General features: G+C 37.4%; 1 long non-coding RNA gene across 2 annotated transcripts in view; it reads right to left on the reverse strand.

Annotated features, from left to right (window-relative positions):
* Positions 1 to 25,529, reverse strand: part of LOC109496601 — a 116,372-nt gene that overhangs the window by 76,945 nt on the left and 13,898 nt on the right. The window lies entirely within an intron of this gene.

The raw sequence follows: 25,529 nt of genomic DNA on the forward strand, positions 1-25,529 counted from the left end.
CAAATTCCTAGAAACATACACAAATTCCTAGAAACTGAAACAGGAAGAAATAGCAAATTTGAACAGACCCATAACCAGTAAGGAAATCGAATTAGTAATCAAAAATGTGCCAAAAACCAAGAGTCCAGGGTCAGATGGCTTTCCATGGGAATTCTACCAAACATTTAAGGAAGAGTTAACACCTATTTTCTTGAAGGTGTTCCAAAAAATAGAAATGGAAGAACATTTCCAAACACTTTCTATGTAGCCAGCATTACCTTGATTCCAAAATCAGACAGAGACCCCACTAAAAAGGAGAACTACAGGGGCACCTGGGTGGCTCAGTCGGTTGAACATCCGACTTCAGCTCAGGTCATGATGTCATGGTTCATGGGTTCAAGCCCTGCTTCAGGCTCTGTTCTGACAGTTCAAATCCCGGAGCCTGCTTCAGATTCTGTGTCTCTCTGCCCCTCCCCCGCTCATCCTCTCTCTCTCTCTCTCTCTCTCTCTCTCTCTCTCTCTCAAAAATAAATAAATGTAAAAAATTTTAAAAAGTTTTTAAAAAATAAGTAAAAAGGAGAACTATAGACCAATTTCCCTGATGAACATGGATGCAAAAATCTTCAACAAGATATTAGCCAACTGGATCCAACAATACATTAAAAAAATTATTCACCATGACCAAGTGGGATTTATACCTGGGATGCAGGGCTGGTTCAATATCCACAAAACAATTAACGTGATTCATCACATCAATAAAAGAAAGGACAAGAACCATATGATCCTCTCAATAGATGCAGAAAAAGCATTTGACAAAATACAGCATCCTTTCTTAATAAAAACCCTCCAGAAAGTAGCGATAGAAGAAGCATACCTCAAGATCATAAAAGCCATATATGAGCAACCCAATGCTAATATCATACTCAATGGGGAAAAACTGAGAGCTTTCCCCCTAAGGTCAGGAACAAGACAGGGAAGTCCACTCTCACCACTGTTATTCAACATAGTATTAGAAGTCTTAGCCCCAGCAATCAGAGAACACAAAGAAATAAAAGGCATCCAAATGGGCCAGGAGGAGGTCGAACTTTCAGTTTTTGCAGATGACATGATACTCTATATGGAAAACCCAAAAGATTCCACAAAAAAACTGCTAGAACTGATTCATGAATTCAGCAAAGTTACAGCATATAAAATCAACACACAGAAATCGGTTGCATTCCTATACACCAACAATGAAGCAACAGAAAGAGAAATCAAGGAATCAATCCCATTTACAGTTGCACCAAAAACCATAAAATACCTAGGAATAAAATTAACCAAATAGGTGAAAACTCTATACACTGAAAAGTATAGAAAGCTTATGAAAGAAATTGAATGAGACAAAAAAAAAAAATGGAAAAAGGCTCCATGATCCTGGATAGGAAGAACAAATATTGTTAAAATGTCAATACTACCCAAGGCAATCTACATATTCAATGAAGTCCCTATCAAAATAACACCAGCATTCTTCACAGAGTTAGAACAAATAATCCTAAAATTTGTATTTTACCAGAAAAGACCCTGAATAGCCAAAGCAATCTTGAAAAAGAAAACCAAAGCAGGAGGCATCACAATCCCAGACTTCAAGCTATACTACAAAGCTGTAACCATCAAGACAGTATGGTACTGGCACAAGAACAGACACTCAGATCAATGGAACAGAATAGAGAACCCAGAAATGGACCCACAAACGTATGGCCAACTAATCTTTGACAAAGCAGGAAAAAATATCCAATGGAATAGAGACAGTCTCTTCAGCAAGTGGTGCTGGAAAAACTGGACAGCGACATGCAAAAAAATGAACCTGGACCACTTTCTTACACCAGACACAAAAATAAACTCAAAATGGATGAAAGACCTAAATGTAAGACAGGAAACCATCAAAATCCTTGAGGAGAAAGCAGGCAAAAACCTCTTATCTTTGCCGCAGCAACTTCTTTCTCAACACGTCTCCAGAGGCAAGGGAAACAAAAGCAAAAATGAACTACTGGGACTTCATCAAAATAAAAAGCTTCTGCACAGTGAAGGAAACAATCAGGAAAACTAAAAGGCAACTGACAGAAAGGGGGAAGATATTTGCAAATGACATATCAGATAAAGGGTTAGTATCCAAAATCTACAAAGAACTTATCAAACTCAACACCCAAAAAAACAAATAATCCAGTGAAGAAATGGGCAAAAGACATGAATAGACACTTCTCCAAAGAAGACACCCAGGTGGTCAACCGATACATGAGAAAATGCTCAACATCACTCATCATCAGGGAAATACAAATCAAAACCACAATGAGATACCACCTCACACCTGTCAGAATAGCTAACATTCACAACTCAGGCAACAACAGATGTTGGTGAGGATGTGGAGAAAGAGGATCTCTTTTGCATCATTGGTGGGAATGCAAGCTGGTTCAGCCACTCTGGAAAACAGTATGGAGGTTCCTCAAAAAACTAAAAATAGAACTACCCTATGACTCAGCAATTGCACTACTAGGCATTTATCAAGGGATATAGGTGTGCTGTTTCAAAGGGACACATGCATCCCAATGTTTATAGCCAAAATATGGAAAGAGCCCAAATGTCCATCGATGGATGAATGGAGAATGAAGATGTGGTATATATACAGTGGAGTATTACTCAGCAATAAAAAATAATGAAATCTTGCCATTTGCAGCTACATGGATGGAACTGGAGGGTATTATGCTAAGTGAAATTAATCAGTCAGAGAAAGACAAAAATCATATGACTTCACTCATATGAGGACTTTAAGAGCAAAACAGATGAACACCAGGGAAGGGAAACAAAAATAATATAAAAACAGGGAGGGGGATAAAACACAAGAGACTCATAAATATGGAGAACAAACTGAGGGTTACTGGAGGGGGTGTGGGAGTGGGGATGGACTAAATGGATAAGGGGCAGTAAGGAATCTACTCCTGAAATCATTGTTGCACTTTATGCTAACTAATTTGGACATAAATTTTTAAAAAATCAAAAATTAAATTAAAAAAAATAAATTAAGAATATCCAAGGTCTTAAAAAAATGCTATAGGAATTCCCTTCAAAGATCAGGGCATCCATTAAAGCCCTTATTATTCTAATTGTTCTGAAAGTATTAACTAACACAGTAAGCCAAAGAAAAATATGAGATTGAAATGTCAAAAATGAAATTTAATTTATTGTTTGCAGATGATATACCCACGCAATACAAGAAATATACCCATGTAATACAAGAGACAACTATAGATTTATAAGAACTAAGTAGGAACTTCATTGTGTTCATCAGATAAAAATGAAATATGCAAAATTCAAAACATTCCTATTTCAAATACAAATATGTAGTAAAAATAAATGAGAAAATGTAATGGCAAAAGGATACCATTCACATACACAGACATACACACATTTTAAATACAGAGTAATAAATTTAACTATAATTATGCAAGATCCATATGTAGAAAGCTTGAAATTTTACCAAAGGACACAAAATAATACCTACATAATTGGAGAGATATACCTTGTTCCTGGATGGGATGTGAAGCAAGAGAACTTTCATGTGCTACTGGTAGGAGTCTAAATTACTATAACTTCTTTGAAAAACTGACAAGTATGCACTAAATTTTAACATATGCATATCCTTATCACTCAGAAGTTCCACTCTTAGATGTATATACAACAGAAACAAAATATATTTACAAGAATGCTCCTAGAACAACAATCCAAATGTCCCTCAACATTAGTATGGATAAACTATGGAATACTACACAGTGATGAAAATGAACAAATGAGTGCTCCATGAAACACCATGGATATTGATCCATGAACAATGAGTATTCCATGAAACACCATGAATCTCACAAACATGATATGAAGTGAGAAAAGCCAGACCCAAAAGAATATGTACCATAAGATTCCACTTACATGAAAGTGAAAAAGCAAGTGAATTAATCAATAATTCTAGAAATCAGGATAATATTTACTTTGGGGAGGAAGGAAGGAGTAGTGATAGAGAGGAATACATGAGGGGGGCTTTGGGTGTGCTGGTGATGTTCCATTTCTTAAACAAGTGGGTGGTGGCATAATGATATTTTCACTTTTATAACTCACCAAACTATGTCTGTGACTTGTTCTCTGTTCTGTGCATATATTATAACAAATGTTTATTTTTTTTAATTTTTAAAATGTTTATAACTCACCAAAATATATGCCTATGACTTGTTCTCTGTTCTATGTATATATTACACTATAATAAATGTTTAATTTAAAAAAATTTTTTTAAATGTTTATTTTTATAAAATTAAAATTTTTTTTTTTACTTTTGAAATGGTTATCCATGGTGGATAGAGGGAACACAGTAGAGGGAACAGAGACTGAAATTAGACCTTCAAAAATACACCTTTTTGGGGGGGGATTTTTAACTCTAGATTTTTGTAATATCATACATAATTATAAAGTTAAATTAAAATTTAAGAAGTTCTAAGTATAAAATGAAATAAAATTGAAAGAAATAACCCTGCATATACAGTTTATGCTATAACAATACATACAAGAACTATTTCTAGTTATTTTAAAATGTAATTTGGCTCCTCATTCCTAGTCTGGCATATTTTAAGGACTGAATTAATTTTTAAAACCCTTAATATGTTTTTAGTAATCTTACTATTGGTGATAGTTTGGTGTCATTAAGGGATAAAGGAAATATGTGCTTTTATTAGTGTTGTTAAGAAGCAGGACTTCATGTGGATCCTGAGAAACTCAACAGAAACCCATGGAGGAGGGGAAGGAAAAAAAAAAAAAAAAGAGGTTAGAGTGGGAGAGAGCCAAAGCATAAGAGACTCTTAAAAACTGAGAACAAACTGAGGGTTGATGGGGGGTGGAAGGGAGGGGAGGGTGGGTGATTGGTATTGAGGAGGGCACCTTTTGGGATGAGCACTGGGTGTTGTATGGAAACCAATTTGACAAAAAATTTCAGATATTGAAAATAAAGATAAAAAAATTAAGATATTTGTATATTATATTTTTAGCCCATTTAATTTATATCCCATTTATATTCTATTTAAATAGATAACATTTAAGAGATAAAAAAAAAAAAAGAAGCAGGACTTTTGGCATAGACAAAAGGAGATACAGACATAAGATTGATGATGCCAAGTAAAAACCTTCCAGTCCTGGATTCTGATCTAGAAAAATCCTATAAACCCATGATGGATTTTACATTTAAAAAAATATTTTCTAGTTCTGCTCACTGAAAAAGCCTAGAAACAGTGACCAGCCCAATAGCAATAATATCAATGAACAGCCTCAGCACTCAGCTTGTCATGTCTAAATACCATTTCCCACTAAAAGGAACCAAGGCTTACAAACTCCCAGTTATAAAATAAATAAGTCACAGGAATAAAAAGTATAGCATAGAGAACACAGTTAATAATATCATAGGGGCACCTGGGTGGCTCAGTTGGTTAAGCGTCCAACTTCAATTCAGGTCATGATCTCATGGTTCGTGAGTTCGAGTCCTGCATTGGGCTCTGTGCTGACAGCTCAGAGCCTGGAGCCTGCTTCAGATTCTGTCTCTCTCTCTCTATGCCCATTTCTCACCCACCGCTCATGTTCTGTCTCCCTCTGTGTCTCAAAAATAAATATTTAAAAAAATTTTCAAATAATAGTGTAATAACTCTATATAGTGACAGATGATAACTATACTTATTATAGTGAGCATTTCATAATGTATTTAGTTGCCAAGTCAGTATATTGTACACCTGAAATTAATATAATATTGTATGTCAATTATACTTCATTTAATTAATTAATTACCAACCATGTTCTAGAAAAAAGAAAGAAAAAGAAACTAAAGCTCCTTGGAGAAATTACAGATTCTATGTCTGAGACAGGAAATTTTCAAATTGAGCCTGGATCATCTTGTCATACCAGATAGCAAGGAGCTACCCAAAACAAATAGGTCATGTCAAAGGACTCAGGAGTTGATGTGAAGTGATGCCTGGGTAGCTCAGTTGGTTAAGTGTCTGGCTTCGGCTCAGGTCATGATCTCATAGTTGGCAAGTTTGAGTTCGAGCCCTACATGGGGCTCTGTGCTGACAGCTCAGAGCCTGGAGTCTGCTTTGGATTCTGTGTCTCCCTCTCTCTCTGCCCCTCCCCCACCTGCGCGCTCTCTCTCTCTCTCTCTCTCTCTCTCTCTCTCTCTCTCTCTGTCTCTCTCTCTCTCAAAAAAAAAAATAAATATTTTTTAAAAATTTAAAAAAAGAGTCAATGTGAAGAGGCTCTGACTAGCCAAAGTTTGAACAATTTCATCATCAATAAAAATGATAACTGGGGCGCCTGGGTGGCTCAGTCGGTTAAGCCGCCGACTTCAGCCCAGGTCATGATCTTGCGGTCCGTGAGTTCAAGCCCCGCATCGGGTTCTGTGCTGACAGCTCAGAGCCTGGAGCCTGTTTCAGATTCTGTGTCTCCCTCTCTCTGACCCTCCCCCATTCATGCTCTGTCTCTCTCTGTCTCAAAAATAAATAAACATTAAAAAAATTTTTTTTTAAAGAATGATAACTGCAACAGATTGAAACAAATTTATTAAAAATATGAATTCATAATGATAATAAAACAACTCATTGTTGGTGGATGCTAGCATACCAACTAATTATTTTGAAAACTGGTAAATAAAAGAATGGGGCACCTGGGTGGCTTAGTCGGTTGAGCGTCCAGCTTCAGCTCAGGTCATGATCTCACATTTCATGGGTTCGAGCCCCATGTCAGGCTCTATGCTGACAGCTTGGAGCCTGCTTCAGATTCTGTGCCTCATCCTCTCTTTTCCCCTCCCCTGTGCTCTTTCTCTCTCTCTCTCTCCCTCAAAAATAAATAAACATTAAAAGAAAGAATGAAGAATCTACCTTGCTCTTCTTATAAATATATACCTCATTGAAACTGAATAGTTGATGAGGGGAAATTGGTCTTTATGGAGGTATTCCAACTAATAAATGAGAAAGGAATATTAATAGTAATAGGATATCACCATTTCACAACACTTACAGATGTAGGTGATGAGTGTCAGTGGCTGCTGATATCACAAAAAGAGAAGGACATTATATGCTTCCTGATGGAAATTTGTAACCCCACCTATGGGGTATTCTTGTGAAAAGATCAAACCTGATTTTGATCAAATATCTAACTCTAACTACACATTTATAGGAAACAGAGGACAGATAAGTAATTTTAAGAGACACTACTAGGATGCAGTGAGCAAAATCCAGACTAGGAGACTCTACAGAACAAGTGATCTTGCTTCTTAAATAAAGGAATTATAAATGAGAGAGAAAGAGAGACATAAAGATTAAATGAGATTTAAGAAACATATCAAATAAATGCAATGTATGGGCCTTCTTTGGATCTTTATTCAAACAAACAGTGCAAAGAAAATTTATAAGAAAATCAAGAAGATTGATACACTGGCTATATTATTTGATGAAAACTGTTAAATTTTTATATATAATAATGGTACTAAGAATATGATTTTTATAAAGAGCTTATGTCTTTTAGAAATATACACTGAAATATTTAAGATGAAATAAGAAGATGTCTTGGACTTGCTTCAAAATAATCCTGGGTAGGAGAGTGGGATTATACAGATGAAACAAAATTGACCATGAACTGATATTTGTTGAACCAGGGTGATGAATTCATGGGAGTTCATTATGTTTTCTATTTTGGTAAATGTTTGAAGTTTTTCATAATGAAAGACATTTTTTAATGGTACAGGGAAAAAAAAGTTTATTAAAATTGCCCGTACTCCCCAATTATTCTATAAACCTCAGAGTGCCCAGACACTTAAAGATATAATTAATTACAGTTGTAATAAGTGTTTCTTTTGAAAAATGGAGTTTAATAAGAGCTTATGTCAAGGGGGCTCTTCACTTAGTTATTTATAATATGATTGTTAGTGGATCCATATTTTTCATTTGTTCCATTTCAGTTGGTAATTTTACTTATATCAATTTATTCATTATGGAAAAAATGAGTCAAATGTCTCAATAAAAGGAGACAAACAACAAAGAGAAATAAGTAAAATATATAGTTCATTAGTTTTGCCTTTAAGGGCTGAAGAATAGTTTGTAAGCATCATCTTAAAGGAGCTCTAAGTGATGTTCAATCCCTTTAGATCTCATCTAGAGAGTTATGTTTTGTCTTGGATGCCACATTTTAAGAAAGATATCAACAACCATGGTACAGCTAGAGGAGAATGACCACAACTGTGAGGTGATCTAGAAATCCTGTCAAATCAAAAGACATTGAAGGTACTTGGAATGTTTAACCTGGACAAGAAAAATCTTGAGTGTACATGCAAATGGCATTCAAATATATGAAATGACAGGCAAGCAGTTGGTGGATAGATTTAGGTCACTCAGGAAAGCTAATAATACATTAAAGTTGCAGAATAGTAGGTTTTGTCTCCACTGTAGAGAACTTTCTAACTATGAGAGATATCTAGCAGTGGAGTTTGTGCCCTAGATGATATAAAGATGTTCCCAGAGGTGGGCAAACAGACAGGACAACACAACATCCCAGGTCTCTCCCAGACGTAAGGTTCTGAGTTTAAGCTGTTCAACACAAGTCTGCATAAAATCAAGTAGGAAGCTTCCTTAGTTTACAAACAGTTTTCTTTAACCAGACAGGTACATATTTATTCAATAAACACAAATACAGAGGAGATATTTTTGGGTAAAAAATCAATGCTTTTAAAGATAAAACCCATCAATGTTACTTGTGTCAAATGCCTAGAGTAAATTAAGTTTACAACTTCAGCAGGCTGTCATGTGAAAGTGTGGCAGCAACTAACAAATTGAGTTACCATAGTACTATATCACTCACAAAAGTGTTATTGATAGTGACAGAGGGATACTGAATTTAAATTATTCATTTTTATTGATTGAACAGCACATCTTAACTAGGAAACAAGAAGAAAAGAGCTGAGATGTTAGACTTGAATTTTGCCTTCCATTGAGAATGACCCCCAAAAAGAATATGTGTATATAAATTTGGGCCCTGTAAAAAGCATCAATTAACTGAAGTTTCCTCAGGATACCCTTGCACAGCTGACTTCTCTACTAGTGCCCAACCTGAGTGGGGACCTAAATACCCAGAACTCTGTGCTTCAATTTCCCTTCCTTCTTGCATTCCCACCTTATCCTGTTTCCCTGGCACCTTAGTGGCCTGGTTTCATTCCTTATTTCAAAACCATGTACTGAATACTTTTTCTGTGCTAAACGCCATGCTGGGCATCAGGTATGCGCCAATGAGTATGGCTTTCCCTCAAGGAAGACACAGTCCAATAAATGGAAAGAGACACATAAAACAAAACAGGCTGCAATAAAGTGTTGCCCATTTCTCCCTCACCATTCAAAATCCAGTGTCCTCAGCTCTGTCATCCTTATATCTAAGGAGATTCTTACCCTTTAAGGAATTGTGGGTTCCAACTGAGAATTCTATATAAGCTTTGGACTCTCTAGGAAAAAAATTCATAGACTATATATATATATAAATATATATATATAGTCTATGAATTATATATATATATAAATATGAATATATATAAACATATATAGTCTATGAATTTTATTTCCTAGAGAGAGAGTCATATATATATGTATGTAATTACTTGGGGGGTGGAGTTCAGAGATCCTTGGAAGCTTAAATGAGAAGCCCTAGAGTTAAAGCCCCTGCCCTAAGATGTTCATGATCATTAAGTACTGTTTTCCTAATTCTGGAGCATTTTAATTATCATGGGGAATTTCTGGAATATAAATTATTGAGGCAAAAGAATTAAGTGACAATGGGAATTTTAGGATTCTTGAAAGGCCAGGAAAATTGAGGAAACCATTATTCTCCCCACCAAATTACTCCTTGCAGGTGGCCTCAATTCAGAGATGTACTGTGCCTAGGTTTTGTTCACTGTTATGAACTGAATGTGTCCCCTCCAAATTCATACATTGAAGCTCTTAATCCCCAGTGTGACTATATTTGGATATGGGGCCTTTAAGGAAGTAGTTAAGACTAAATGAGGTCTTAAAGCTGGGGCCCTGATCAGACAGGATTAGTGTCCTTATAAGAAGAAATACCAGAGGGCTTGGCTATACTCTCTTCCTGCCCTCTCCCAAACACACACAAGAAAGAGGTCATATGAGCACACAGCAAGAAGGCTGCCACCTACAAGACAAGAGTCCTTAGAATGAAACTTACCTTGCTGACACCTTGATCTTGGACTTGCCAGAATCCAGAACTGTGAGAAATAAATGTCTGTTGATTAAGCCACCCAGTCTGTGGTAGACTAGAAGACTAATACATTTACCAAAGAAAAATTCTTTCATCTAAGTCCTTTGTAGCACTCTCAAGCATCTGTCTGTCACCTCCAAAATCTCCCTTGTTTAATTTTTTAATTAAACAAAGACAGGAGCATTATTCCATCCTCCTCAGAAAAACAACAACACAATTTATACCCATGAATTTTATAATTGCAGACATGTGTATCTTAATTGATTTGAGGTCTTTTTTAATTAAAACATGTATGGTTGTTGGTAGAGCTTGAAAATTAAGCAGCTACCATTGGGGCCTCAGGTAAGGAAATTTCTCTGTAGCAGAGGAGCAAGTAGCCCCAAGTAAACAGCAAATCCCTCGCTTGCTATACCCACGACCTTTTTTTAGCTTAAAGCCTTGCTACTCAAAGTGTGGTCGATGGACTTGGAGTACCAGCATCACCTGGGAGTTTGTAAGAAAGCAGAATCCCTGGCCCATCCCAGACCCACTAAATCATAATTTGCATTTTAACGAGATACCCAGGTGATTCGTGAGCATTAAAGTTTGAAAAGCACTTTCTTAAAGAACAACTTAGCCTTTATTGTAATAGCACTGAGTGGACTCTCAGGTCTATGGGACTGTCAGGCAAATGGGTTTAAAGACCCAGGTCCTTCCGCTGGGGTAGTCTCAGCATCTACCAGAGTGCCTGGAGCCTAAGAAACTGCAATAAATATTTGTTCATTGATCCATCAAAAAAAGTATTTGTTGAACATCTATGTGTGAGGCACTATGCAAGGCACTGTAGATACATTATTGAGAAAGTCCTCATAGAGCTTATAATCTAGCACAGTGTTTCTCAAAGAGGTGTCAACTTACTATCCCTATCAAAATTATAGGAGTGGGTATATGTTTAAAATAAGCAAATTCCTGGGACCCACCCCACATCAGCTAATCACAATCTGAATGGACATGGCCCCAGCAGTCAGCATTTAACAGATACCTCAGGTGATTCTTACTCCCACTGATGTCTGAGAACAATTGACTTAATGGATTTTGGAAGATTAATGAATAATTTCATTCATTCAACAATTTATTGAGTCCCTACTATGTACAAGGCACTGTTTTAGATACTAGAGATATAGTAATGAATGAAATCCTCCGTTTTCATGGAGTGCACACTCTAAATGGAGGAGGCAGATAATAAACACATATGTCAATTCGTGATAAGTGCTATGAAGAAAACTAAAACTAGGGATAGTTAGTGATGGAAGTACTATTATATACAGGGTGGTCCAGAAAGGTCTCTTTGTAAAGGCAATAATTCAGTCAACACTTTAATGAAGTGAGTGAATGAGCCATGCAGATATCTGGGAAAGAGTTTTCCAGGTAGAAGGAATAATGTGGGTAAAGACCCTGTGGTAGGAGTGTGCCTCATATATTCAAAAATAGAAAAGAGACCAGTGAGAAAATTATTGGAGAAGATTCAGAGAGATAATATAGATATGGGAGTATGGACAAGTCCTGTTGGACTTTGTAGGCCATTCTAAGGGTGTTGTTGGCTTTTTATAGTCTGAGAAATAGGGAGCCACTGGAGAGTTTTAAGCAGAGAAGCAAAATGATATGATTTATGTTTTCATAAAATTAACTGTGTTTTATAAAAATTAAATGCTGTGTAGGGGCGCCTGGGTGGCTAAGTTGGTTAAGTGTCCAACGTCGGCTCAGGTCATGATCTCACAGTTTGTGAGTTCAAGCCTTGTGTCAGGCTCTGTGCTCACAGCTCCCCACTCATTCTGTCTCTCTGTCTTAAAAGTAAATAAAACATAAAAAATTTTTTTTCAAATGCTATGTAGAGAACAGAATATAGGAGGTATATTAGGGTAAAGCTAGGCTACTGTCACAAAGAGATTTAATCTATGGTAGCTTAAAGAACAAAGGAATTTGTTTTTCTCTTACTTATCCCTAATGTAAATGGTTCAGGTCCATAGAGCTAGTCTATTGCTCATGGTAATTCATGGGACCTTTCCAAGTTGTTGCTGTGCCATTACCTAGGGCCTTGTCATGGTCTGCAAGCTCAAAGCCAGATTGTCAAGATATCTAAGTTCCAGCAGACAGAAAAATGAAAATGAGCTCATAGAGGAGACAAGCCTAAATGTCAGAAACCCTTGACTCAGAAATGGAACATGTCATTTCTGACATTCTGTTGATGAGAACTTAGTCATATGGCTACTCCAAACTGCAAGCGATATTGGGATATGTAGTCCAGCAGGACAGCTGTGCAGTCAGTTGTACTCCTGAGGATATATAAAGAGAGTTAAATGGGTTTTGATGGACAGCTAGCAGTGTCTACCATAGAGGACAAGGGCAAAAGAAAGGAGATGTTGCAGTCATCCAAAAAAAGATGATTGTGGCCTGGACTAAGATGGTGGCAGTGGAAGTGCGGAGGAGTGGTTGCCTTATGGATATACTACTTTTTAAAGGATTTGCTGATAGACTGAATATGGGTGTGAAAGTCAAGGATGACTCCAAGCATTTTTATCTGAATAACTTGAAGAAAGGAGTTGAATGAACGATCAGATAAAAAATATTCCACCAATGGGGTACCTGGGTGGCTCAGTTGGTTAAACATCTGACTCTAGTTTCAGCTCAGGTTATGATCTCACAGTTTGTGAATTAGAGCCCCGCATGAGGCTTTGTGCTGGTAGTGTGGAGCCTCCTTGGGATTCTCTCATTCCCTCTCTCTCTCTCTCTCTCTCTGCCCCTGCCCTGTTCGTGCTCTCTCTCTCTCTCAAAATAAATAAACATTAAGAAAATATTCCACCTGAGCCAAACATTTCTCTCTTCTCCCCATCTTCCCAAACCCATTATATCTTAGTGTGAATAAGATTCAAGTCCTTCTTTGAAAGCCACATTTGAACTTTCAATTCTACTATTTTCTACATGTGTGATATTAAGTAAATCATTTCATTCTACTAGGTCTTAGTTTCCTTCTCTATAAAACATAAATAATAATAGCACCTCCCTCATCAATTTAGTATGAATATTAAATAAGATAATGTACATAAAGTACATAGCATAGTGCAGGACACACAGGAAACACTTTGTAAAAAGCAGCCCAAGACTTGTTACAAGAATTAAATGGGACTATGTAAAACATGTAACAATTCTTGACACATGGTAAGTACTTAATAAGTGGTAGTTGTTATTATTAAAAAGGTAGAGTTACCAAAGACAAATTTAATGACTTCTCAAATTCTTCCAGAGGTGTCAGTGAGAAGAGTATGTTCTCTTACCACAGTGCAAAAATTAAAAAAGCATGCTGTATAGAGTTGTTGAACTGTTAGAAATATTTCTCTTAGACCCTGGCTTGTAAGTATTGGTCATAGTTTCTCCCTATCTCTGGTATACAGGACACTGACATCCTCCATCTACTAGTGTCAGAGAATAATATAAATGATCTTTATTCAAACCATATGTTGCTGCAGTTTCATTAACTAGTCATAATGTCTGTGCATTCCAGAGGAACAAAGCATCCATCCATTGGAAACTAAATTCAAGCCAGTGTACATGAGTGCCTGCATTTGACAGTATAAAGAGACTTACATAAACCAAACAGAGCAGGGAGAGCTGTGATAGCCACTGGTCTCCTTTTCCTCCTTGGTCCTCAGGGTCATTGAATTCAAGAAAGAAATATATTTCTGATCATGAAATGAGATTTCTGTTATGATCCATCTATTGTAATCTGTATATCTAGGTATCATCCTACACAGTTTGCAAAACACTCACATACATTGATACTTTCAACAATTCTACAAGCTATTAACTCTATTTTATAGAGGAAGAAAAATAAAAGTTAATAGGTAAAATAACTTGCCCCCATCCACACAGCTAGCAAGCAATTTAATTCTTTTATTACAAGGTAGGGAGCTGTTACAACTTGGATTTAATATCTTTATAGTGAAATTCTAAATTTGCATCAACATACTTATGTTTTCCTACAATTGACAAGGTTTCCTAGTATAAGTGCCAACCCACGCTAGAATCTGTGAATCCTGAGCACCCCCTCCTCCTCTTAGTGAGACTTACAGCATTTGAGTTTGTTAGCTTATTTGGGTTTTTTTTCCGTGCATTACTAAAAGCTGAGCTATACCTGAGCAAAATGTTTCAGAAGGCAATGTTTGTTCCATACCAACTGACCAGATTGTCTTCTATGGTATACTTGCCTTCTGTTTGACTTGTATTAGAACTGTGAGTTCATGTCTTCTAAGAAACACTGTGCAAATTACTCTTTTCTTCTGAGTCTCAGTTTCCTCAACTGTAAAATTGCGATAATAGTGGCAATCTACTACACAGGGCCGTTGTAGGAAATGAAGTAATGTCTGTAAAACACCAGGTACATACTAGTCACCCAATAAATGATGATGTTGTGATGGGGTAGTAGTGATTATAAGGGTAGTACTAATTATAATTATAGCTTCCAGATCATTCCCCTGCTACTTCCCATAAAAACATTTATCCCAGTTCTCCTCAAAGCCCTATCTGCTTGCCTAAACTACTAACTCACCTCCTAACCTACTGAGGATAATTCAGTGTGTTACTTCCACTAGATAACATATATGCATTTTAACAAGATGCTTGAAAAATACTTGTCATACTTTCCCCCAAAAATAACCAAACCAAAAGTGCTGTACCCCAAAGAAAGAGATTCAGGGGCTAGTTTTAGTTTGGCTCTACCCCCCTTCTGCAGGCAGATCCTTATTCTATCTGGTATAGATCCAGGCCTGACTGGTTGTGTTTGGCTCCCCATGCAAAAGAAAAAGGGAATAAAGCGTTTTGCTAGGTATTCCAGAAATTGACTTTTAAGCCAAGCTATTTGAAAATGCTATTTTGAAAACAAAACAAACAGAATAAAACCAAACAAGGCTTTGTCATTCCAATCTCCCTAGCTCCCTGCCTCCCTGAGTCCTAAGCCCTCTGCCCCCCAACAGAAACACACACACACACACACACACACACACACACACACACACACACGAAACAAATATATAGACACCCAGGTAAGTTGTGTAAAAGATCATAATGTTCTGTCACAGTGGGGCCAAGGGTAAATGTTGTGCTGCACTGTAGTCAGATGCATTTGTTAAGAAATAATGCACGAGAAGGGGAGCACAGGTGTTGTCAGAAATGTGAAAAAAATACCTCTGTGCTTCTCAAAATTGATAAACATAAAAAGGCTGAATACAGGACAAAATCAGTCAGAACCTTCTTTTTCTGATAATATTTGATTTGCCATAGTCATTTCTGAACACCCTTATGGTGCACAAGAAGTGATAAAATCCTTTAGATGTAAGTTGATCTTTTCCAGAGGAGCAGAATAGCCTGGCTAGGGTATCTGGCTGCTGTGGATTTTTATATTTTAATCCAACATTGATAAAGATTTTTTGTATAAGACAAAGGGTTGTGTCGTATGTTCATCCAAGTGAAATTGACAATACAGAATGCGACCTTATTCCTCAATTTATAATCTCTTTCACTGGGGGAGGTTTTTATCCTTGGTAACTTTTCAATGAACCCAAAGCTGAAGCCTCTTGGCTATGGGGTAGTACAAGTCTTCTAAACAAGAAATGGTTTTATCCAAGATGGAAAATTTCCATGGATCCTGGCTAAAGTCTGCTTTTTAAATCAAAGGTATAAGACAAACAATAGGACAATTAATTCAGAAAACTTTAAGTACAAACCAGGGTCAGCCTCACTAGAAGTGGCTGTCTATGTTTATAATTCCCCATTAGCCTGGCATGTGGTATTAAAATTCATTCTCTTGGAGTAAAACACAGAAGTGTTGGTTAAAAGGTATTGCCCCAAAAGAGAAGTATGTATATATTGGTTCATCAAGAAGGAGCCTGATCTTGATAGAGCCACAGCGTTTGAACATTACCAATGGATGTAAGTCTGACAGAGGTCCTGGATTCTGGAGTTTGGGGGTGGGGGAGGTGGAGCAAGTGCTGAAAAGACTTGTGGTATGATATAAAATTACATCATCAATTAAACAATTTTGCCAAGAGCCAGCTCTTTTGGCCTTCCCCAACTCTAAGCATCTTCTTACTTTACACTAGACCCTGAATGACTATGAATGATAACCACTAATTATTACCTTGGTAGGGTTTTAATCAGCCTTATCTGATAACTATGGAAAGCAGAGAATACATTTCCTCACTTCTGATGTTGCTTTCCACGACTTCCCCCTCACTTTTTCTCAGGAAGATGGAAGTCATTGAAGTGGTCAGAAAAAGCCTGTTGCATTTGTCCCAGCCCCTTTATCTACTCTTGGTCTTGGGAGTAAGCTATCTACACAGAATGTATGTTCTGTTCTGCCCTTCCATGCAGAAAGTGTTATAGGAACATAAATATGCACAGAGAGGGGAAGGACAATGTGATGGTCTAGTGCTACCTCTGTGTAAACAAGACTGGGATGCAGTATTAAGAAGCTCACTTATCCACAGATATAAGCTACATTTTTAAATATCAGCTTAATTGGGATTAAATGGGTTATTTTCATTTCCCATCTGCCTTTCTATTTTTTTCCTAAGTATCTATTGATTTAGAATTCAAGGTTTTATTCATTGAACTTCCTTCAATCCAAACACCTGACACATTAGACCAAGACCATAGAGAAGTAGACTAGAATTAGAATTAGCAGACTAAAATAACATGAGAAGGATCTCTGGGTGGAGCCAGGGCACATGGTTATAGATCTTGGACTTCAGTATATAGACAAGATATTTTGAAGTTGGCAGTTTGTAGAGGCTTACATTAGGCCAAGAGTCTAGTTTTTATAATTATGCAATTGGATTTTAAATACACAAGGCCAAAATTAACTACTTAGTGAGAAATTTCTCCAAATTGGATTGACGTTCATAGATCATGGACTCCCGATATTTGGGTAGACTGGCACCCCTAGCAAAGCTAAAACCAAGATACCTTCCATCTATTATTTTATTTTCATATAACATTGAGTTCACCACAATATATAGCAATTCTGAGTACTAGATATGGACAATATAATTTTGTACAGAATAACTTCTTTAGGTATTAGCCAGTGTATTAGCTATCACTGCATAACAAATTACCCCAAAACTTAGTGGCTTAAAATGAAAACATTTATCTCACAACCTCTGTAGGTCAGGAATCAGATATAGCTTAGCTGGATCTTCAATGTTAGGGTCCTTCACAGGCTCCAAAGTATTTTCCAAGGTTGAAATCACCTCAAGGTTCACCTCAAGGGGGAGGATCCACTTCCAAGCTCACTCACATGGCTGTTGTCAGAATTCAGTTCTTCAGACTGTTGGACTGAGGTCCTCATTCCTTGCCACATGGGCCTCTTCCTAGGGTTGCTCACAACATGGCAGCTATCAGTTCACACAAGTGAAAAGAGCCAGAGAGGGAGAAAGTACTAGAAACATGAAGTCACAGTTTTTTGTAACTTAATTATTAAAGTGATACCCCATCACTATGACATATTCTGTTTGTTGGAAGTAAGACACTAGGTCTAGCCCACATACAAGGAAAAGGATTCCAAAAAGGGTGAATTGTAGGAAGTAGGGATCAATGTGAGCCACAAGGTAGCTATCATAGCTTGTTTTTTAATTGAAAATTATGGGGCCAGTGATATGATTATCTTGTAGGTTCTATTAATTCTTTGAGCTCTGTGTAACATCAGAGACTTGGCAATGAACTAATACAAACTTTGGGGCCCAGAAGTGACCATACCCATTCCAGTAAGTAATAGCACAGGCTAAAATTGCTGAAGATCAATCCCAATTGGACACAGGTCTTGGGAACCTTTCTAGTTAGGATTGAGCAGAATGAGGAGATAGGGAGGACACATTTTGGTCCTTAATTTCTTTGAACTTTTACTCATAAGAGCAAGAAAGCTTTATTTTGAACTTTAATTTTTTGGATTTTAAGAAATTTGGACTTTCTCTGGACTTCCACTGAAAAGTGCAAGGGAATTTAATATTTGGACTTAAATGTCCCCTTATAATTGTGATAATGGCAGGCTGTACTCAAATGAGTGGCATCTTACTGTTGCACATTATTATTACAGTGTCTTAATGTTGTCCTTTGATCACACTGTATATCATCTGATAGATGACTTAAGACAATGTAGCTGGACATCATTTGAAAAGGTTAATAGAATAGAGAATGAATTTTTATCATTGGGCATGGCATGATCTTGATATTAATTTAATTAAATATAGTCTTCAGACACATTTCAGAGCCTTCTGAGTGTACTACCATGTACATTCCCCATCAGCAGCAGACCAGTGATTATTGGGGAAGTAGCTTCACCAAGGTGGGAATAGGACTGTCATAAACTTCTGACCTCCCCACTCTACAGAGATTGCTCAACAGTTAAACTTAGTGAGTTAAGAGAAGAATAAACGGGGTAGTATCAGGGGAGACTCTTCTTCCCACTCCAGATGTTTCTTTCCATATGTTGCGATATACCTATAGGGAGGAGGAGACTGAGAAATAATTTAACTGGTTGTAAAGCCTGGGACAAGGAAATGTGGATGCATAGTTCTGTCCAAACATCTTCTTCTTGGGATATGGCAGACTACAAAGGAGCTGTGATCTGCTCTGTTTTCTGCCAAACAGTGAGAGGGGCCTGGCCCTGTAGAGGGTACTGAAATGGCACAGGCTGTGAGAGAGGGGGTAAGTCTCTCTAACACAGGATCACAGTAATGGAAAGCCCACTTGCTCATAGATCTATATAGGGTGTACTTCACCCTAGACTTTAAGGTGATAATTTAGGTTATCTTTGGATTACTTTTAATTTCTCGTTGTTCAGAACTCAAGTAAAGTACTATAATCTTGATTGGCCTCCCATTTGCTCACAAACAGAAGTGGTCTGTCTATGAAGGGAAATTTGCTTCACAAGATGGCATGGGATGGAGAATTCCAATGGAGAATGGGAGGGAGTACCCTACACAGACAACATGAAAATCTTGGGAGGTTATCACCCAAAGCAAGGAGTAGGACCCTCAAAGGGGCCTTAACCATTTGGCTGAGGGCCAGCTGAGAATAACAGAACTATTCTCAGAACTTTACTTTGGAACTCAAAAATCCCTTTAAGCCCCAAAAATTCTTATTTAAAAAAATTCTCCTGATTCAACAAGGTCTGAAGGCTGAAGCAGAATTGAGCAACTGTGATAAATAGCAATATGATCAGTGGCTTATTTGCTCTCACAAATTCCTATTGCCTCTGGGGATTTTCCTGATGCTGGGGGACATGAATTTGCAAATAATGTCTTTCTCTGGGTCTAGAAGAGTTTCTGTCATTTTCTTCATTTTTGTTGACATTTACCCAATAATTTATGAGCTTCCCTTGGTATGTGGAAGGATCGATAGCTATGTGTGTCTTTGTAACTAAGTGACAAAATAATACTAACATGCTCCAGTAAAAAGCACCACATTTCTCTTGTCGTGGCCAATATTTGAAGTTGGCAAAACATAGAGGTGACTCTATCTATGCATATCTATGTCTCCTCAGATATTCTGAAGCATGGATTCCTTTCTAAATGCCAAAGGGCAGTAGTTTTTCAAAAGAGCTGAGATACAGCATTAGGGGTGTCAAGGAGCTTTCTCAGGAACTGCCATGGAAATAAAAAGTGAAAAGGTAGGCTCCATCTCTTCTCCAACTGTACCCAGGGCATCTTTGTTTTAATCTGTTTTATACATTGAGTTGAAATATTCCATTTAAACACAGAGTCATACAATTTAAAAGAGTTTGAAAATCCAACAGCAAAAATACAAACAACCCAATTAAAAAATGGGAAAAGGACTTGAATAGACATTTCCTCAAAGAAGATACACAAATAGCCAATAAACACAGGAAAAGATGCTTATCATCACTAATTATTAGGGAAATGCAAGTGAAGACCACAGTGAGATACTATATCAGGATGGATATAAATAAAAAAGTAGAAAATAACAAGTGTTGGTGAGGATGTGGAGAAATTGGTACCCTTGTGTATTACTGGTAGGAATATAAATGGTGCAACTGCTGTGAAAATGATATGGTTGCTCCTGAAAAGAAATTAAACATAAAATTACTACATAATTCAGCAACTCCACTTCTGGATATATACCCAAAAGAATTAGAAGCAGGGGCTCAAACAGATATTTCTACACCCATAGTCATAGCAACATTATTCACAATAGCCAATGATAAATGGATAAACAAAATGTAATATATATCTACAATGGAATATTATCCAGCCTTTAAAAGGAAGGAAATTCTGATACCTGCTACAACAGAGATAAACCTTGAAGACATTATACTAAGTAAAATAAGCCAGACACAAAAGGGAAAATACTGTATGATTTTACTTATATGAGATAACTATACTAATCAAATTCATAAAGACAGAAAGTAGAATGGTAGTTGCCAGGGGCTGGTGGGAAAGTGAATGGGGAAATATTGTTTAATGGGTATGGAATTTTAGTTTGGGAAGATGGAAAAATTCTTGAAATGGATAATTGGTGATGGTTGCACAACAGCGTGAATGTACTTAATGTCACCAAATGATACACTTCAAATGGTTCACATAGAAAATTTTATCCAACTTTTAAAAGTTTAAAAAATCACTGTTCTATGACACTTTATCAGTTTGTTGATAATGAGAAGAAATCTTTCAAAGTGTATGAGGTAACCTACCTTTCTTCAAATGGTGCCAGCATTCCCTTTAGGATGAAAAAAATTTATGGATATTCTATTCTCTAAATATAAACACTGCCTGGCATGAATCAAATACAAACACATTGGGAGCTCAGCACAGATTCAAGGATTAAATCCACCCTAGAGGAGAGCTCAGGAAATAGGATACAGAATATGTATGAGTGTAGAGAAAGGCCTAGAGCTTCAAGGGCTGGTTGGTGCCTAGCCACACACTGGGGGTCAAAATTATTGACCTGTGTTTTCAGTAGCTTCCATAATGGCTTACTAAAGGTATACATCAATAGACAAGGTTCTAAGACCAAGTTAGGGGAGAAGAAAAGTTGAAATTTAGGGAATAAAGCAGATTCAATTGGATGCAGTTAAATCCAGATGTTAAAGTTGGACTAAAAGACCTAAAAACTGGGGCACGCAAAGAAGATAGTCAACACAGAGAGCAAAGAATGATTGAAATGTAGGCCCAAGTGTAGTGTGGCAAAGTTGGAGTGGTCTTGAACCATCATTGACTATCAGGACACAGCACTCCAAACACTATGCCATTAGTGAAGCTTACTTAACCTCTCCCAAAAATTCTGAACCAGGTAAGGTGAGACAGTGACAAGAGAAACTATTCAGAATTTCTTTAAAATACCACCCCTAATGTTGGAGAGAAATACTCAAGGCCCAGAAGACCAGTGGAGAGGAGGGGGAGGTACCATTTCCAAAATAGTCAATTCACATATGGATGATCAAGCATGAAACAGAGCACTAAGTTGAGTCATCCATGGGGTTTCAATTGTCATCAAGAACTAGGCATCCACTGGTGTCCACTTTGAAGAAAGTAAGTCCTTACAGGCACACCAGGAATTTCTATGTCAACGATAGCTAAATCATTTTAAAAATCATTTATATATTTTCTTCAAATCTTAGTAACATCCTTGACTTTTCTCTTTCTCTCATACCCCACATCCAGTCTGTCAGCAAACTGCCTTCAAAATAAATGCAGAATTTGTCTCCTCTTCATCTCCTCTACCAAGCCACCATTATCTCTTGCCATGTAAACTCCAACAGCTGGTCTCCCTGCCTCCACTTCCCCTTCCTATGATCTGCTCTAAACAAAGTGACCAGAGGGAGCCATTTAAAATGTAAATCAAATCATTTGCAGATGTACAAAAAGGCAGTACAAAGCAGACTAGGAGTGTAAGTCCAGAGCTAGACTGCCATAATTCAAACTCCAGATCCAAAACTTCCTAGCTGTATGACCTTACCAAGAAACTTAATCTCTTTGTATAACTTTCTGTCTTCCTTACAACAAAGGTAATATTAGTAGCTATATTGTAGATTTGTTTGAAGATTATATGAATTGATACACCCAACACACCTAGCATAGTGCCCGGAACCATAAATATTAGCTATTGTTATGTCACATAACTGCTCAAAACCTTCCAAACAATACCCATCATGCTTAAAATAAAAATCACAAGTCTGTACTATAGCTTAAAAGACCCTATGTGAACCACTAGCCTTTACATACTTCCCTGATTTCACTTTCTATCATTCTTTTCCTTGCTCAACTAATTCTATTCACATTGGCCTCCTTGCTGTTACTAGAACACCCTAGACATTTGTAATTTCATTTGTACATTCAACAAATATTCACAGCGACTACTGTGTAACAGGAACTGCTCTAGATACTTAAAATACATAATGAACAAAACAGATGAAAATCCATACCCTTTATAAACAAATCTATGCCTTCCCCACACCCATCTTTGTCTCCTAAATCCTATTTCCCTAGGTAAATCAAACATAAGTGAAAGTTGACCAGGAGAAATGTGGGGCCAGGTAGGGGCAAAAGACAAAAGTGAGAGAGATAAGTGGGAGCCTAGTTTATCACATGAGTGTTAGGTTTCCAAACATTGGTTTATTAAGGAGTCTTGAGACCTCAGGGCCAGTCACCTAATAATATCTCTCAGTCCCAAGCCATACCAATCTGCCCAGTAAGCCGGTCCCATCCTCCCTGGGCAAGGCCCATGCACATAAAATTAATTGCACTCATGTCCCCACATGAAATATTGAAGGACTTCAAACCGACATTGTAAGAAAATGACTTGTTTTGCTAACACAATAAATATGGCATGGTCCAATAGGTCATTGTTTAGGTAGATATTTAGGAGATTATTTTAAAACATATGACTAAATTGTTGAGACATGGATAGTGGATTATTTTTATTAATGCATACTGGAGGGAAGAAAATCCACAATTTTTTTAGTTTGTTACTAAACTAATTTCTGAGTTTCAAGACTTCTTTGTATTCTGTAAGGTGAACAAGAACACAAATTATTAAGCCAGTCCAACAGGAGACTAGAACACTCCTGGCCCTGACCCAAGGACCTCCTGCACACGGCACAGACTTCCCACTCAAGCTCCTCTGCACAGTGCTTAGCCAATTAGCAGAGTGATAAGGCAAAGTGAGGACACTTCATGAAGTCCCTAGGTTTTCAGGGCCTGTGCATGCTACAGGAGACAGGCTGCAGGACCTAACTACCTGAGGTCTCTGGGTGAAAATAAAAGGTTGGACAGCCAACCCAGCACTGACAAACCTGGTTTAAAAAAGCCCTGATGGTCATATGTCCTAATCATTCCTCTCTCTTTCCTTATTTAGCATTGGGCCTAGCTGGCTACTAGGCCTCATCTCCTACCCTAAGGCAGCAGGGAACAAATCGTTTGTGAGTCAAGGTTGCTGTTTACAGGAATCTGGTAGTAAATCTTTCTTTGAAGCAAAAATGACTGCAAAATTCTTCTGCACATCTGCACTAGGTCTATGGATTTTCTGTTTTCCCACTGTGTATATTTTTAATTCTACAGATACCACATGGATACATTCTTGTAAAAATGTAATTGGTACACATAAAGTTAAAGGCCCCCTTGACCACTGCCTCCCCATTCTATTCCCCTATCTAGAGACAACCACTATGATCAATTTGCTCTATATCACTCAAAGCCTTTTCCTATTCATCTTTGTTCTTGTATATATCTTAATTTACAAAGTTGTTTTGAGGGATTTTTCTTTGAAATAGTGCCAAACTATTATAGTGTATTTTCTGCTTGTTTTATCTCCTTACCAATATGCCTTAGAGATTTTCCCTGTTAGTAGGTACAGAGTTATCATATTCTTTTTAACTGTTACATAATATTCCATAATAAGGTGGTACCATTGTTTATTTAATCAGTTACCTTTGAGGCAGCTCCCATGCTTTCTTTATTTGGGCTACTCTTACAATTTCTGAAAGATGTCTGCTATAGATGGAATGTTTGTGTCCCCCCAAAATTCATATGTTGAAATCCATCTCCCAATGTGGGGCCTTTGCAAGGTGATTAGATCCTGAAGGTAGAGCCTCCGTGAATGGAATTAATGCCCTTGTACAAAAGACACCAGAGAGCTCCCTTGCCTCTTAGACCACATGAAGACACAGTGAGAAGACACCTATCTATAAACTAGGCAGTGGGCCCTCACTAGACACTGAGTCTGCCAGTGCTGGACCTTGGATTTCTCAGCCTCTAGAACTGTGAAAAATAAATATCTGTTGTTTATAAGCCACCCAGTGTATGGTATTCTTTTATAGTAGCCTGGATGGACTAAGACAATGTCCCATTGCAGAAAATAACATATTTTCCTTTGTCGTGTAACCACTTTAACTTGTTTTATTTTACTTTTCACTTTTCCCCTACTAATTCCCTATTTGGGAGACTGTTGCTTTGCCTTAGACTGAGGAACTATGAAATAGATTGCTCTTATTTTCCCTTTCACCAGAATGGTAAACTTTTTCTATCCCTGCCATAACAATATGATTTATTCACAGCCACTTCTTACTCCATTTCCTGTTTACTCTCCAAAGCCTAAGTCAGTCTATTTCCCCTTCCTGAAGTTTCTAAGACAACTTATTTCCAGAAGCAATTACCTAGAACTTCTAAAAAATATACCACCTTCCAGGAATGTTATTCAAAATATTTAGCAACCAAATGAACTAGGCACAGACCAATCTTCCTGGATGCCTGAACAGGGCAAACACTACTAGTCTTGGTGTCATGCTGACACCAAATGGCTGAATGCCAGGTTTTCTTGCAACTCCTTTATGAGATTGTCTCCCAAACCATGTCTCTGCCTCCAAATCACATTTTTGTTCCCCAAACTTCACTCATCCATTCAATACACATTTATCAAGATGCTACCGTATTCCTTGTATTTAGGCATTGTATTAGAGTAGGGTTTCTCAACCCCAGAACTATTAATATTTCAGGCAGTATAGTGGTTGTGGGAGACTATCCTGTGCCTTGTAAGATGTTTGGCAAAATTCCTGGCCTCTGTCCACCAGATTCCAGGAGCAACTGCCTTCTCCTCAGTCGTGACAACCAAAAATGACTGCAGACATTGCCAAGTGTCCCCTGGGGGTACAAAATCACTCATGGTTGAGAACCATTATATTAGATGTTGAGGAGATGTAA

Source organism: Felis catus, chromosome X, assembly GCF_018350175.1.
Source record: "Felis catus isolate Fca126 chromosome X, F.catus_Fca126_mat1.0, whole genome shotgun sequence".
NCBI lineage: Eukaryota > Metazoa > Chordata > Mammalia > Carnivora > Felidae > Felis > Felis catus.